At 43.5% G+C, this 14,805-nt stretch overlaps 1 long non-coding RNA gene across 1 annotated transcript; it reads right to left on the bottom strand.

Annotated features, from left to right (window-relative positions):
* Positions 1–4,135: 4,135 nt before the first annotated feature.
* On the bottom strand, positions 4,136–12,705 carry LOC131419380 (uncharacterized). The gene is made up of 3 exons (XR_009223212.1): positions 12,612–12,705; positions 7,788–7,855; positions 4,136–5,011 (listed from the first exon to the last, which is right to left on the bottom strand). It is a non-coding gene; the product is annotated as an uncharacterized LOC131419380 (long non-coding RNA).
* Between the last annotated feature and the right edge of the window lie 2,100 nt (positions 12,706–14,805).

Raw genomic sequence — 14,805 nt, 5'->3', positions numbered from 1 at the left:
GAGCCTATTGTGCTAAGACCTATGCCATGTGCATTCTCTCTCTTCATCTCCAAATCTCCCACATCACCTTCTATAGTGATCACTAACATGCTCCAGGAGGAAACCAGGGTTCTGAGGAGAGAGATGCTGCCTTAACATAACACAAGATATCTCAGGAAAGTGAGACGGAACTTCCTCCCTGCTCCCCATCACCTACACCTGGCAAGATGTGGAAGCAACACGCCTGGACAGACAGTCTCTGTAAGTCCCATCATTCCTTGGAGCCTCCGCCCCCTCGTTCCATGGAGCTGCTGTGAAAACTAAATGAGAAAATGCCTGTGTCGTATCCACACACAGTAAGTGCTCAGTTAGTACTCCATTACAACCATAGTCTCAACTGCTGCATCTCTAGAACAAAGAAAATCATGAAATCATGAAGACCAAGTAATCATTTAATTTAGTAAAACAAAAAAACAATCTATTTTTCACTTTTCTTTGGTTCTTCCATCTTACTTTTTCTCTGTTCAAGACTGGTTGTTGCATGCTAAGTGGAGCTGTGTTTAAAGAATGATAAATTAATTTTTTTAATATACAAAACAAACAAACTGTTTGAGCTGGCAATGTAAACATTGAAAAGATGGCAGCTACACTGAATATTTCCATTATGAAAAGAGAACAGGAAGAGAGAATTATGTTTTTGCTGAGCCTGTTCTGAATTTGATGATCAGCATTGCTGTTCATTCCAGAAACTCAACTTCTTGGTAGTCAATCAGAAGAACTCCATATAGCTTTGTGAAGGCCCCATAGGAATTGGAACTCTTGTTAGAAGCGACCACTCTATGATCCATGTTCTTGTTGATTTAGAGTTTAAGTCTCTAAGAAACGACTCTCTGACCTATGGCAGAATCCCCTGAACTGGAAGTTCTTCTAACCACAAAATATGTGGTGCAAAACTGAAAGGCAGCTGGCCCCTGTTTTGTCTTGCCTTTTCCTGGAGAGGAGGTGCATATGTGTAGGTGTAGAAACTCTCCTGGGCTGGATGACAAAGGGTGAAGTTATTGCAGGTGCAGAGTTGATGGGACGCCATGCTGGTCACGCCAGGTCTCGGACATTACACTCAGGTCCAAGTATTATGTTGCTTGGGAATACACACCCACGGGTTCATCCGGGGCAGGGTTACCAAAATGTTGATGGGGACCAAAATGAAGTTGTAGGAGGAACTTTGAAAATGGAACTAATTAACACAAAGAAAACGAGTCTGGGAATGCTTAAAACATCTTCAAGACAGTTATGGGAAGAGTGACGTGTTTGTTCTAGGTGCAACCAGTGTAGCTTGAGGGTAAATGGATAGAACTATGGGAGAGGAAATTTGCCTCAGTCTTGGGAGGGTATTTTCTCCCTCATAGTTGTCCAGGGATGGATTGGGCTGCTTCAAGAAGTGAGTTCTACTAATGGAGGTGTTTAAATATAGTTACAGGTATATAGTAATAGAGTAGAGAGAACTCAGACACCGCTTGGGGGTAGGATTCTAAATTTCCTTTCCTTTTCTTGGCTTCTGTAAATCTATAAAACCCACTAGCCACCTCCCCACTCCAACCTAGTGGTGAAGTTTTCTTGTTCAATATGCCAGAGAAATATTTGCTGTGCTAAATGTAAGGTCATGAATATAGATGGTTGATGTATTGATCAATAGGTAAATGGTAGACTATAGATAACTGAGAGGATCTCTGGGGACCTCAGCATCTGGGAGAATTGGTGTTATTAGCTCAGAATCCAGCCATGGCTCATGGAAATCATAAGCTGTCCTCACTGCGTGCCCAATTCCTGAGACTTGTCCACCCATGACCTCCTCGACCTATGGTTCCTGGGTCCATGTCCTCTCTGCTTTTGACCTGTAAAAACCTGAATACCAAACTTGGCAAAGCCTTGCCTTCCCCAAAGGAATGCACTGTGTCACAAAGAGAATTAGCGATCAATGTAGACTTTCCTAAAGATGGGAAGAAGGAGAAGAGAGTTAGGGGGACTTTCCTTTCTCCAAAAGTCTTTCTCTGGCCACCCATCCATGAGTTATCGCTTCCCTATGCAGTTACCTGTTGCCTCCTTTCTCTTTCCTCCTTGATTTTCAAGAAAGAAATTCAAATTTTTCTCCATCTGTTAAGCAAAATGACTTTCCCTTCCCAGCCAACTTTGGCAGTCACTGCATGGCTGGAGTCTGGCCTGGGTCTGGACCTACCTTTATTCTATATATCAAAACACTTATAAAAGTATGCCTTCCAATAAAGACAATTTTCTACCTGTCAGAAAGTCACAAGAATAAATAAGTTAGTCTTCTGCTGCACCTCAGTGTGTGGGTAAGCGTATGTGCATGTGTGTGTGTTGGGAAGGTTTACTAAGATTCTTAATGAAGTGCGAAACTGTTTGCAAAAGATCAAGGAGGACGTTATTAACTGAACCTGAACTGGCAGCTACTGAGATCTGAGGAGATTTATTTCGTAGGTAAGCAATAATCTCTTAATAAAATCATGAATGATGCGTGGGAGAATTAGGCAGGCGGAGGATAAATGAAAGGAGGGTAAAATTAAAATGTCAAAGGTACATTGAACGAAATGAAACAAGAGCGGTGGGGGGAGGACTTGGAGAAATATGAAGTACAAACCCAGGATTCTTAAGAAGGAAACGAACCTGAAAATCCACAGTGACTAAGCTGTATTGGCCACCCAAGAAGCGGATTTTGCTTCTTGCTTTTGGAGAAAACTTAACAGACTGAAGAATTCGAAGGAGAAACCAAGATGGTGGAGAGTCTGGAAACCTGATCCTGCTGGGGAGCTGAAAGCACTGAGGATGTTGGGTTTGGGAAAGCTCAAGACAGCGATGGTCGCTGAATCCAGGGCAGGGTAGGTTATCAGATGGAAGACAGTGGAGAACTGTTGACCTTCCCAGAAGCAGAGACGGAAAAGCGAGGTCTCAAACTCAACACCTAGAGAGGTTGGGCGGATGACGAAAAGGAGAGAGGTGGACCAGGTGAACGTGGTATAGTGAGCTGGGGATGGTGGCATTATGGTTCACGTGCGCCCCAACTAAAATCAGGCCACAGTTGCTCAGCTCCTGCCATTCTGCCCTTTAAGAAACCAGCCCTGTTTACAGATCGTCTGATTTTTCAAGAGAAGCCAGATAAATAAAATCTCTCTATTTCTGTTGCTAATAATTAATTTTAAACATTGAAACTCCAGGCAATAAAACAAAACATCTCTAAGGGCCATAGGCCTCTACTATACAACTTTGATCAAAACTGCAGGACCATAGCCAGTTGGATTTCTGCTCAACACCAAGGACTGATTTCTAATGATTTGAGCAGCTCAATAGGGATAGGATTTTACTGGGGGTGGGGGTGGTTGGTGAGCTCCCCTATCATTAGAGATGTTCAAGCATGAGGACACCAGACAAAAAATGTTGAAGTGTTGGATGGGGCTGCCAGAGGGGTGACTTAGTGTCACACCCACTCTTTAACATTAAAAGGTCTGGACGTCTCCTCAGGGAGTCCGACTCAATAGGTACATGGCAAGGCTAGACATCAGCATATTATAGCAGCACTCCAGATGGTTCGAATGAGAAGGCAAGTTCAGAACATGTTCTATTTGACCATCACCAAGGTTCTACCCACATTGAGATATGCTAGACATGGAGCAGAGACTCAAGAAAGTGGAGCTGGACAATTGTAAGAATTGGTCCGACATACCCAGACTGGTGCATGTTCCCCTGTAACAATATGCATCACACTACACTATTATTTCTCATTTGGGTGATTGTTTGTGACAGCTGTCATTGGATTATTTCTTTAGTGTCTATCTCCTCTGCTTAAATGTAAACTCTGTAAAAGCAAGAAACTTCTTTTTTTTTACCTCTGTCCAATGTTCATATTATTAATTTTTAGATCTTTTGTTTTAATTTTAACTTTTAATTTTTAGAGACTTTAATTTTCTTATTTATTTTATTGAGGTCATATTGGTTTATAACGTGTAATTTCAGGTGTACATTATTATATATCAGTTTCTGTACAGACTACTTCGTGTTTACGACCAATTGTCCAGTTTTTATCCAGCACCATATATTTGTGCCCCTTTACCCCTGTTGCCCACCCCCCCACCCCCTTCCCCTCTGGTAACCACCAATCTGTTTTCCTTATCCATGTGTTTGTTTATCTTCCACATATGAGTGAAACCATACGGAGCTTGTATCTCTCTGTCTGGCTTATTTTGCTTAGCATAATACCCTCAGGGTGCATCCATGTTGTCTCAAATGGAACGATTTTGTCTTTTTTATGGCTGAATAGTATTCCATTATGTATATGTATATATACCACATCTTCTCTATCCATTCATCCTTTTATGGACACTTGGGTTGCTTCCACGTCTTGGCTATTGTGAATGATTCTCCTTGATCTTGTGCACTAATCGTCCCACTGTTACCCCAGCCTAGAATCTCCCCTCGTTCCCCAGATATTTTTATGGCTTTTTCACTCCTTTAATTCAGGTCTCTACTTGAACATCCTCTCCTCAGAGGTACCTTCCTCATCCACATGCTTTAAAATGGTGGCCTCTATCACTCTCTATCCCTTTATTGGGCATTAACTCTCTGAGGAGTATTTCTTTCCAACACTGTTTATATATTTATTTGTTAGTTTGATGTCCATTTATCATTATAATGTAAGAAATTTGACTGTCCTCTTCTCTCTCCCTGAGCCTAGAACACAGTGTGGTACACCTGAGACACTCAATAAATCCACATGGAATTAGAGAATATGCAAAGATCCAGCAAGTCCAACAAATGAGGTGATTCCAGTGTGCCCGGGTCCCGGGAAGTGCAGCTGTGTGCAAAACAGTGTAAAAAGTGTGGAGAGAGAACATCGGAGAGGACACCTGGGTCAGATTAAGATTTGCCTTTTACGCCAAGGTAAGGAGATGAGACATTACCCTGGAGGGGATAGACAGCCAGGAACAACTTGATCAGATGTGACTCCTTTGGAAAGACCTATCTGGAAAATAAGAAGAGGATTCTTAGCACATCTCTTTGGAGAGGTTATCATCCTGTGAGTTAGTGGAAAGGCCTCTTAATGCTGGAAAATGGGGCTCTCATCCTCTCTTGAGGAAACTGAGTTTCTTATTTGGTATTTTCTGGCACAAAAGCCCCCTTATGCTGCCTTGGCCATGTTGGAAGTCAAAGCTTTTCCAGAGGAACTTGGGAGCAGTTCCTAAGTTACACCCCATGTGTAATTTGACTCAAAATATAGAAGTGATGAAGCTCGCTTGAGAGACACTCAGTGTCCACAGTTATCCAGACACATGGGCCAAATCTAGTCCCATGACCTTGGGCAAGCCTTTGTTAGCTCTGCCTGTTTTCAAACTGCAGGCGAACAGGACAGGGCAGGTTTCTGAGCAAACCTAGGGGCCGTATCAGTATATGCCTGCCCTAATTCTCTCCCCTGACCCTTGGAGAACAGGACAAGTGGGGTCTGGGAGTCTAGTATCTAGGATTCTTAAGGTAAGACCCTGATGCCTGGGGATCCTCCAGTCCCTACCATGAGTCTTCCTCCCTGAGCTCTGCCAGGTTCCCACCACACCCTCAGGAACTCTACCCAGACAGCAGTCTTTTTGGCCAGTTCTCTGATCTAGAGATCAGTGACATGCTCCTGGCTTCAAAACCCCCGTGCACCCACCTCCACCCAAAACTCTGCACCAGCCGGAAAGAGATGCTTGACCACATGTCCCAGGGAAGCCCAGGGACTTCTGCATCCTGCTCCCTCCTCTGTTCCCATCCTGTTCTGTCAGACCCCTTAGAAAGTGATGCCAGACTTGGTGGAGCAGGTAGGGGCAGAAAGATTGAGGTCAAGACAGATCAATATCAAAGGATTAGCAGGAATAGGGGTGGGGGCAATAAGAGTGATGCCAATGACATCACCTCAGATCTCTGTGCATGCAGAGCCCTTTCCTCATTGCTCCTGGGAGGCAGGAAGGCCAAGTGTCAGTGTTAATGTTTTGAATAAACAGACACCAGCTGAGACTGAGGCTGGGAGGGCTATGTGACCTGCTGAAGGCCACACAGTCAGCTGCTGAGTCAGGAGGAGATCCCACCTCTCCTCTCTCCCCCACCAGTAGGTTTTCCTGTCTGCAGTGCCAACTCCATAGACCTGGGATCCCGTCTGACGGTCTGGAAAGTTTCTCTTTCTTCCCTTGATGTATTTTAGAGTTGAAAACCTAACTTTAAAACCCAGCTCTGCAACTTAGGATCTGAGTGAGTCCTACCACATTTAGCCTCAGTCTCTCTGTCTGTAAAATGGGAACTAATAATGACTATCTCACAGGGTTGTGCAAATAAGACAAAATACTGTATATCAAAAAGCTTTGTTACTAGAACACATCAAATAAGTGAGTGACTATTATTGTGAGTATTATTGGAGCAAGGACCCCCAAACCCCGCCTTTTGTTGTTATCAGTTACTATGTGCCAGTCAGCCACACAGACTGTGGGGTTGGGGCCGGCATCTTCACCATATTTTATTTTACACCATAAAGAGAATTGAGTGTCAACCTGTATGACACAGCTTGGTTCTGAGCCAGTAGAATTTCCTTCCCGTGAAGAAATTACTGAAGAGAAAGTGACACAAAGAGACAGAGAAGATCAACGGAGAGAGAAGAAGAAATGCGGAGAAAACCAGAATCACCTAAGATCACAGCCAGTCCCAAAGAAAAAGATTCTGATGACGGGACCACAGAATGTCGGAGCTCTAAGGGATCTCAGAGTAAGGAGGTAAAGGTTGAACATCCAGCCGTGTCTCCAGGCTGAGGGTGAGTACATGCACAAGTGTCCTTGGTCAATTGTGCATGAGGGGTCAGTTTGTCATTGGCCAGACAGGTGCCCAGTCTTCCTCCTTCTGCAGGATTCACCATTGAGAGCTAGACTGATAATACAGCCTCAAGGCTTATATGCAGGTCAGATGGGGCTCCCACCCCCACTCCTACTCCCACCTAACAAACTGATCAGAGTATGAACATGTGGGTAGCAGAGGGTCTGGGCAGGGTGCTGGTGCTGCCAGGCTGTGCTGAGTCTGAGAACAAGTTGAGAGAGGGACACAGCATATGAACTAGCCGGGCCTCTGAGAACATAGTTCCAAATCAGTTTCACACCTATTGGTGTCACTCTGACCAATGGGGTACAACATTGCTCCCCTCTAGTAGACAAACGTACTTGGCACTAGAGAAGAGAGGGGGACAGAAGCATCTTTGTAGGACTTCCCTGAGAGGGTGCAAGCATTAGCAGGAATTCCCTCCTCTTTGCTCCCAGTCAAGACAAACAAGTGAGGAGAAGGGCTCTCAATCAATTCCTTTCTCAAGAATCACTTAGTCCTATGATTCTGCATCTGTAAAATGGGGGTAAGAATTATGCCTAAGAGTTAGCGTTGTTGTGAGGCATGAATGAGTTAAAGTATATAAAACACACAGGAAGCACTTAAATAGCTTTAGCTGTTATTATTGCTCCTCTAAACACTGCTTATTTCATGATCTCGCATTGACTGATCATAGTGGCTGCCTAGAGCAGAGTGTGGAAGCCCCTCTGGGCTCAGCAGGAAACAGTGCTCGGACGCATTCATGATGCACCGTGGGCAGGGATGGAAGAGGGGACGGCACCTGTGTTTGGTTCTTGCCAATTCTGCAAAGTCCCATTTTCTCTTATAGATGAAAGAACTGAGGTTGGGGGTAGGTAGTGATTTCCTAAAGTCAAGTACAAAATGCCGGATATGGAAATAAAACTCACTCCTCCTTTCCAGTCCAGCTTTCTAGGTTTGCTTTTGATCCTCAAAGCTCCTCAGTTGACAGCGGCAACTGGAGGAAAATGAGAGGAAGAAAAACAAGTCCAGGGCATTCAGAGTTTTATCCAAGAAGAGGAGGAATTTCTCTGTTCAAATGCAGGCTCCTTCTGGTAGCCCATTTTAACAGACCCTTCCAGAACCACCAGAGACTGTCATTCTACCTTAGAGATACCCTGGGAATTATTCACGCCTTCTTATCTCCTGGATTCCTGACAAATTGCTTGTTTGCTCTGTGATTCGAGAACATTTTCTCTTGCTGCAGGGGTTCTTGTTTATCCCAGAAGCACCCAGTAGCTCTGATGAGCCAGAAATGAGCAAGCTAATTCTACTATGTTCATTGAGCACCTACTGGTGCTGGAAAGGGTGCCAGACACTTTCAAAACTCTCATCACATTTAAGCCTCATAAAATACCCTGAAGTGGATATTGCTCTCCCTTTTAAAGAAATTAAAGCTTGGAGAAGTTACAAAACTTGCCCAAAATCATATAGCTGTAAACGGCAGCATCAGGAATCAAATCCATATCCATCTATCCAAAGACTGAACAATTCCATTTCTACTACAAGAATGTCAACTTGTTTTTGAGGAAAGAATAAGGTACAGGTGGTGGAGGGAGAGGAGTCATTGAGAATCTACAGCAAGCCAGACTCTCGTAGACATTTGCATACCTTGTCTCCCTCAGTGTTCAGAACAATCCTCCTCCTATCAGGCTTCTTGAGCCCCACGTTAGAGGTGAAGTGACAGAGTCTAAAAGAGGTCCAGTATCTTGCATGAGGTTGCACCGGCTGAAAAGTGATGGAGTCAGGGCTTCAACTCAGGACTCCCAACTCCAAACAACCATGTTCTTTTCACTGCATGGCACCACACAGCAGAAATTTCAAGCATGCACTTTGTCTATAGGAAAATATGTCATTTGGGGCTCAGTTATTCCTCATATGCCTCCTTTGAAGGAATAGACATTTGCTGTTTTGCCTGCCTAGTAATTATTTTTTTTAATCTGGCAAGAGTTTTTTTTTTTTTTTTTGACTTCCCTTTAAGATAGCCTGGGGTACTTCTCTGCTCTTGAGTTCAGTCTCAGTGAGACCATCAGTCAAGTTTTCCTACCTTCCCCTGCCCAAGGTATGGATACGTGACCCAAGTTCTGCAATTTGTCTCTCTCCCTAGAATTTGAAATTTAAGTGGAGAGGCTAAAGGATGCAAAACAGCTGGCACTGAAGCTTCCTGACTGGAAAGTCCAAAGAGACTATCCCTATGGGACCACATGCTGCAATGCATACTTGTTGTCCCAAAACAATTACTGACAACAGTCCCTTTCACTCTCCAAAGTGTCCTGGTTGAGATGGTAAATTATATAGTCCCTGTAACTACCCTCTCAATTCCTGTAGCCTGGATGCCTTCTAATGTCTGGATCTTCAATATCCCTTTCCATTATGTAAGCTGCCTCATACCTCTCCAGTAACTTATTTTTTGTGTAAGTCAATCGTCTGTGTCTTATTTCAATAATAACAAAAATTTGAATTGTGTCCCTTGAAATTATTCACCAATATGACTTTCTGCAGAAGAGGTCCTTAATAATCAGGTGGCTAGGGTTTTAGACTGATAATATTCAGCCTCCTTTCCCAACAACACCATGCTTGCTCAAGGTGCTTATAGATAAATGTCCACAGTAGTATGAACAGAAGTTATTCTCAAAAGCATGACTTCCCCTCGCCTGGGTTGCAAAAGCTAAAAACAACCCTGAGGCTTCTTATGGTACCATTCCTTGAAAGGATCTGCCAGCCTTAGCTGAAAGTGGACTAATTAAAATGAATTTTATTCATTTTGGTAAGGCAGGAATTTGTCCTCATTGGAACTGATGCCTATTTAGATTTGAATTTGCTTCCTCCATCTCTGATGTTTACCCAGTCTATGGACTAACCGAATGCTTTATTCACTGCTCTGGTATCTCATACCAAGAAACAGTTGCCACTACAATGAAGTAGGACAATGGAGTGATGTCTATGGGATTCACTGCTTTATAATGAACCTAATTGCCCAAAAGCAAGCACATGGCCTGATAAAGGGGTGAGGAGGCCTATTGATGGCTCAGCGTTGGAGTCTGCATGGAGACAACATCTTGTAAGGATGGGGGCTGTCTTGCACATGTGGTATGTGCTCTGAACCAGCAACCAGAGCCTGGTGCTACTTCCCTCATTGCCAGAATAGAGGGTGGTGAGACCCAAGGGGTGAAACTGGACATGATGCAGTTCTGATTTTCCTGAGGACCTGCTTACAAAATTTTGGCTTCCCATCACTGCAATTATGGCCTCTGTTGTTTTAGAAGTCTCTGTACCTGTTTTAGTCAGAATCCCAATAGAAACAGCACACATAAACTAGGATAATTCAAGTAGTTTATTTACAAGAGGGCTATTACAAAATTGTAGGCAAAATGTAGCAGAACCACCAGGGACAATGAAGAAACCCAGGGCCAGCAGCACTAGAGTTTTCATCACCTCTAAGCCCAAGGGAACAAGGGGATGGAAGGATTTTAGGAAACTAGGAGAGTGATCCCTGTAGAATCAGCTGTTTTGAGAGGAGCCATGACCTTCTGTTGAGAGACATAGTCAGCTAGAGGCAATCTCATAGGGATGAAACCAGAGGAGGAAACACCATAGCTGCACCCCCAGCCCTCCATTCCCCGACTCCTCCCCACACCCTGCCTCTGCCATGGGAGTCGTTGGCCAAACTCAATAGAAATCCAAGAGGCATTAGACCCTTTGATATGCAATCTGTTAGAACAGAGATCCGGGTGGAGCACTGTAGCATGTATCCAGAGAGACGAATAGGAGATATTCAGCCCAGTACCCAAAGAAAGAATGCAGAAAACTATTATAATTAATCACTAGCTATAAATCAATATTTTTTAAAAGTCAGCTGTATTTCTATACACCAGCAATGAGCAATCAAAAATTAAATGTATACATATATGCATGTATAATAACTAAAAACTCTCAAATACATAGAAATAAATTTAAAGATGGACAAGCCATCTACACACAAAACTATAAAACATTACTGAGATGAACTAAAGAAGACTCAAATAAATGAAGGGATATATCACGTTCACGGTTTGAAAAAATTAATATTGTTAAGCCAATATTGTATTATCCATTGTTGATCTATAGATCTGATGCTATTCTATTCAGAATTCCAAATTTCTTTATGGAAATTTCAAGCTGATCCTCCAGTTTACATGGTAACACAAAGAGCCAAAAAATAGCCAAGACAACCTTAAAGAAAAACGAAGTTTGAGGATTTACACTATCCGATATAAATGCTTCTCATAAAGCCACATTAATTAAGACAGTGTGGCATTGGTGCAAGGACAGACAGATATATCAGTGAACCAGAATAGAGTCCAAAAATAGACCCAGTCAAATAAGGACACTTCAATTATGACACAGGTGACACTGCAGAGGAGTGAGTAATGGACAATCTTTTCAATAAATAGTGCTGTGTCAACTGAAATTCATATGGAAAAAATAAATTCTGACCCCTGTCTTGTCTCCTAGATAAAAATCAATTCCATGAAGTTTTTAGATTAAAATGTAAGAGCTTAAAAAAAGAAAGCTTCTACTTAGCTCAAAATGGATCATGGACCTAAATGTAAAATGCAAAATTATAAAACTTCTAGAAGAAGCATGGAGAAAATCTGCATGACCTTGGCTTTGGTAATGAGTTTTTATATACAACAGCAACTTTGTATTGTAATATTGAAAAATGAACTGTATTAGGAAAGAAAAACTGATAAATTGGATTTTATTAAAATTAAAACTTTTGCTCTGTAAAAGACAATGTTAAGAGAATGAAAAGAGAAGCCATGTACTGGGAGAAACTATTGAAAATAGTCTAATAAAGGACTTATGTGCAGAATATGCAAAGAAGTCTTAAAACTCAACAAGGAAACAAACAACCCAATTTAAAAATGGGCAAAAGATATGAGCGATATCTCACTAAAGAAGTTATAAAGATGGCAAACAATCATATGAAAAGATGCTCAACATCATTTTTCATCATGGAAATACAAATTAAAACAGCAATGAGATACCACTACGCATCTATTTGAATGGCTAAAAATAAGAAAGAAAAATGAGTGACAACAAAGACGAGTTCTGATGAGGATGTAGAGCAACAGGAACTCTCATTCGTTGCTGGTGGGAATACAAAATGATACAAATACTTTGGGGGACAGTTTGGTAGCGTCTTATAAAACTACACATATTCTGAGAGGCGGAGTCAAGATGGCGGCGTAGGCAGACTCTGAACTCACCTCCTCCCGTGGACACAGCTGATTTACAACTACTCGTGGAAAAATTACCCCTGAGACAGAACTGAAAACTGGATAAGAGGAACTCCTGCAACAACGGACAATCCTAACTGAGGTGGAAGAGGAAGAGACTCCCTTCTGGAGAGGAAAAACGCCGCCTTCACAAGCCGCCAGCTTCACGGCCGCCGGGAGCAGCTCACAGGTGCGCAGCCTCCCTGGAGGCGCGGGGCCCTGAGCCGGGAGCGCCCCCGCTGTGGGCATTTTGTGAACCCAGCACAATCGAGACCAGCGGCATAATATCTGACTTTGCCTGCTACTAAAGCACTGGGGAGCAACCCCAGAAAACCTGTTTCACAAAGAAATTAAACTGGCTTTTGGGCCCGCGCGCAAACTCACCCGTTTCAGAAAGCATCCTAAAATCACCAGAAAGAAAGGTGCACAGTGCTTGGGTGAAAAGAGACTCACCTAATAGGCCCTGAGTGCATCTCGGTGAGAGGTGAGACCTCTCCAGGGACTGGGACATTGGCGGCGGCCATCATTGTGGCCTGGTGTGGGCGTGCTGACACAGACGCCATTGGAGTTCTCCCTGAGGCCTGGTAGCCCAGGGTCTGCCCCACCCGCTAGAGCACCGATTTAATTCAGCTCAGCCAGGGCAGGCAGCCCACCCTAGAGACTAGCCCCACCCAACAACAAGCCCTCAGGCAACTTGTGGGCCTGCATAGATTGGTGACTGGATTCTCTGCTGCCTGGCAACTGAGCCAACTTGAGCTGGGCAGGGTGTGCACAAGGAGCGGGTGGAGAGTGTGGGGCGGTGCCGGAGTGTGTGGGGCTCCCGCCGTGGAGAGACTGGGTCTGCCTGGGGAGGTCGGGGTGCTCAAACAGGGCAGGACTGTGTTGACTGTGTGTGTGGACCTGGGGGCAGCAGGGCTTGTCAGCTGCAGAAGACTTGTGCTTCTAAAAACCCACATAGGAGGTTTGCCCCACCTTCCAAAGCCTGAAACAATTGGGTGCTCCTGTGCCTGAGGCCAGCCCCACCCAGCTGCAATCCTCAGAGAACTGACAAGAGACATAATAGGCAAGAGGTTTACAGCAATTGTAAGGCCTTGAGCCTAACAACCTGCCACGCTGGGGGCCTACTCACTTAAAAGAAATACTGCAACACAAATGTGGTATTAGAACTTGCAGCCAATTGTGCTGGGGCTCCCCACACCTGATAAAGAGACTGAAGGGCCCACAACAACTACAAGCAGCTGAGCATTACAACAGCTGGCCAGGAGCATAACTCGGCCTCCCTGGGTGCCTACAGGGAGAGCAAACAGGCCACAACAGAAGGACACACGTAGCCCACATAGGGGTCACCCCTGGAATATTAAGAACTGATGGAAGCACACTGGAAACCTCCTAAGGCGTCACTTACATAAGGTCACCTATCCAAGAGCAGGAGACGTAGCTGACCTACCTAATACATAGACACAAGCACAGGGAAAGAGGCAAAATGAGGAGGCAAAAGAATACATTCCAAGTAAGGGAACAGGACAAAACCCCAGAAAAGAAACTAAGTGAAACAGAAATGAGCAACCTACCTGACAGAGAGTTCAAACTAAGAGTGTTAAGGATGCTCACTGATCTGGGGAGAAGAATAGATGAACTCAGTGAGAATGTCAACAAAGAAATGGAAGATATGAAAAAGAACCAATCAGAAATGAAGAATACAATACTGGAAATGAAAAATTCATTAGAGGGACTCAAAAGCAGAGTAGAGGATACAGAAGAACGGATCTGTGAGCTGGACGAAAGACTAGAAAAAATTACCCAAGGTGAACAGGAAAAAGAGAAAAGAATTAAAAAGAGTGAGGACAGTCTAAGGGATCTCTGGGACAACATCAAGCACACTAACATCCCTGTTATAGGTGTCCCAGAAGGAGAAGACCGAGACAAGGGGGCAGAGAATCTATTTCAAGAAATAATAGATGAAAACTTCCCTAACCTAAGGAAGGAAGCAGGCATCCAGGTACAGGAAGCACAGAGAGCCCCAAACAAGATAAACCCAAAGAGGCCCACACCAAGACACATCATAATCAAAATGTCCAGAATTAAAGATAAAGAGAGAATCCTAAAAGCCGCAAGAGAATGTCAAGTTACATACAAAGGAAACCCCATAAGGCTATCAGCTGACTTCTCAGCAGAAACCTTACAGGCTAGAAGAGAATGGCATGATATATTTAAAGTGCTAAAAGGAAAAAACTTACAGCCAAGAACACTCTACCCAGCAAGGTTATCATTCAAAATGGAAGGAGAGATCAAAATTTTCCCAGACAAGCAAAAACTAAAGGAGTTGGTCACCAAGAAACCAGTGCTACAAGAAATGTTAAAGGGACTGATTTAAGTGGAAAAGAGAAGACTATAAATAGGAAAAATTATCTATTTCCATGATAAGAACGTAATGGATACAAATGCACAAAAAAGAGGTTAGATATGATATCAAAAACACAAAAGGAGGGAGGAGGGGAGTTAAAGAGTACAGCTTTCAGACAGAGGTCAAACTAAAGTGACCATCATCAATTCTGTATACAAGAAGAAAGGAACAGAGAAGGACTACTAAAACACTGAGCAAAAAAAAAAGTTAAAAAATGGCAGTAAGTACATACTTATCAATAGC

Source organism: Diceros bicornis, chromosome 21 (assembly GCF_020826845.1).
Source record: "Diceros bicornis minor isolate mBicDic1 chromosome 21, mDicBic1.mat.cur, whole genome shotgun sequence".
NCBI lineage: Eukaryota > Metazoa > Chordata > Mammalia > Perissodactyla > Rhinocerotidae > Diceros > Diceros bicornis.
Note: the sequence above shows the minus strand (reverse complement) of the source record. Positions and strands in the feature narration are given on the sequence as shown.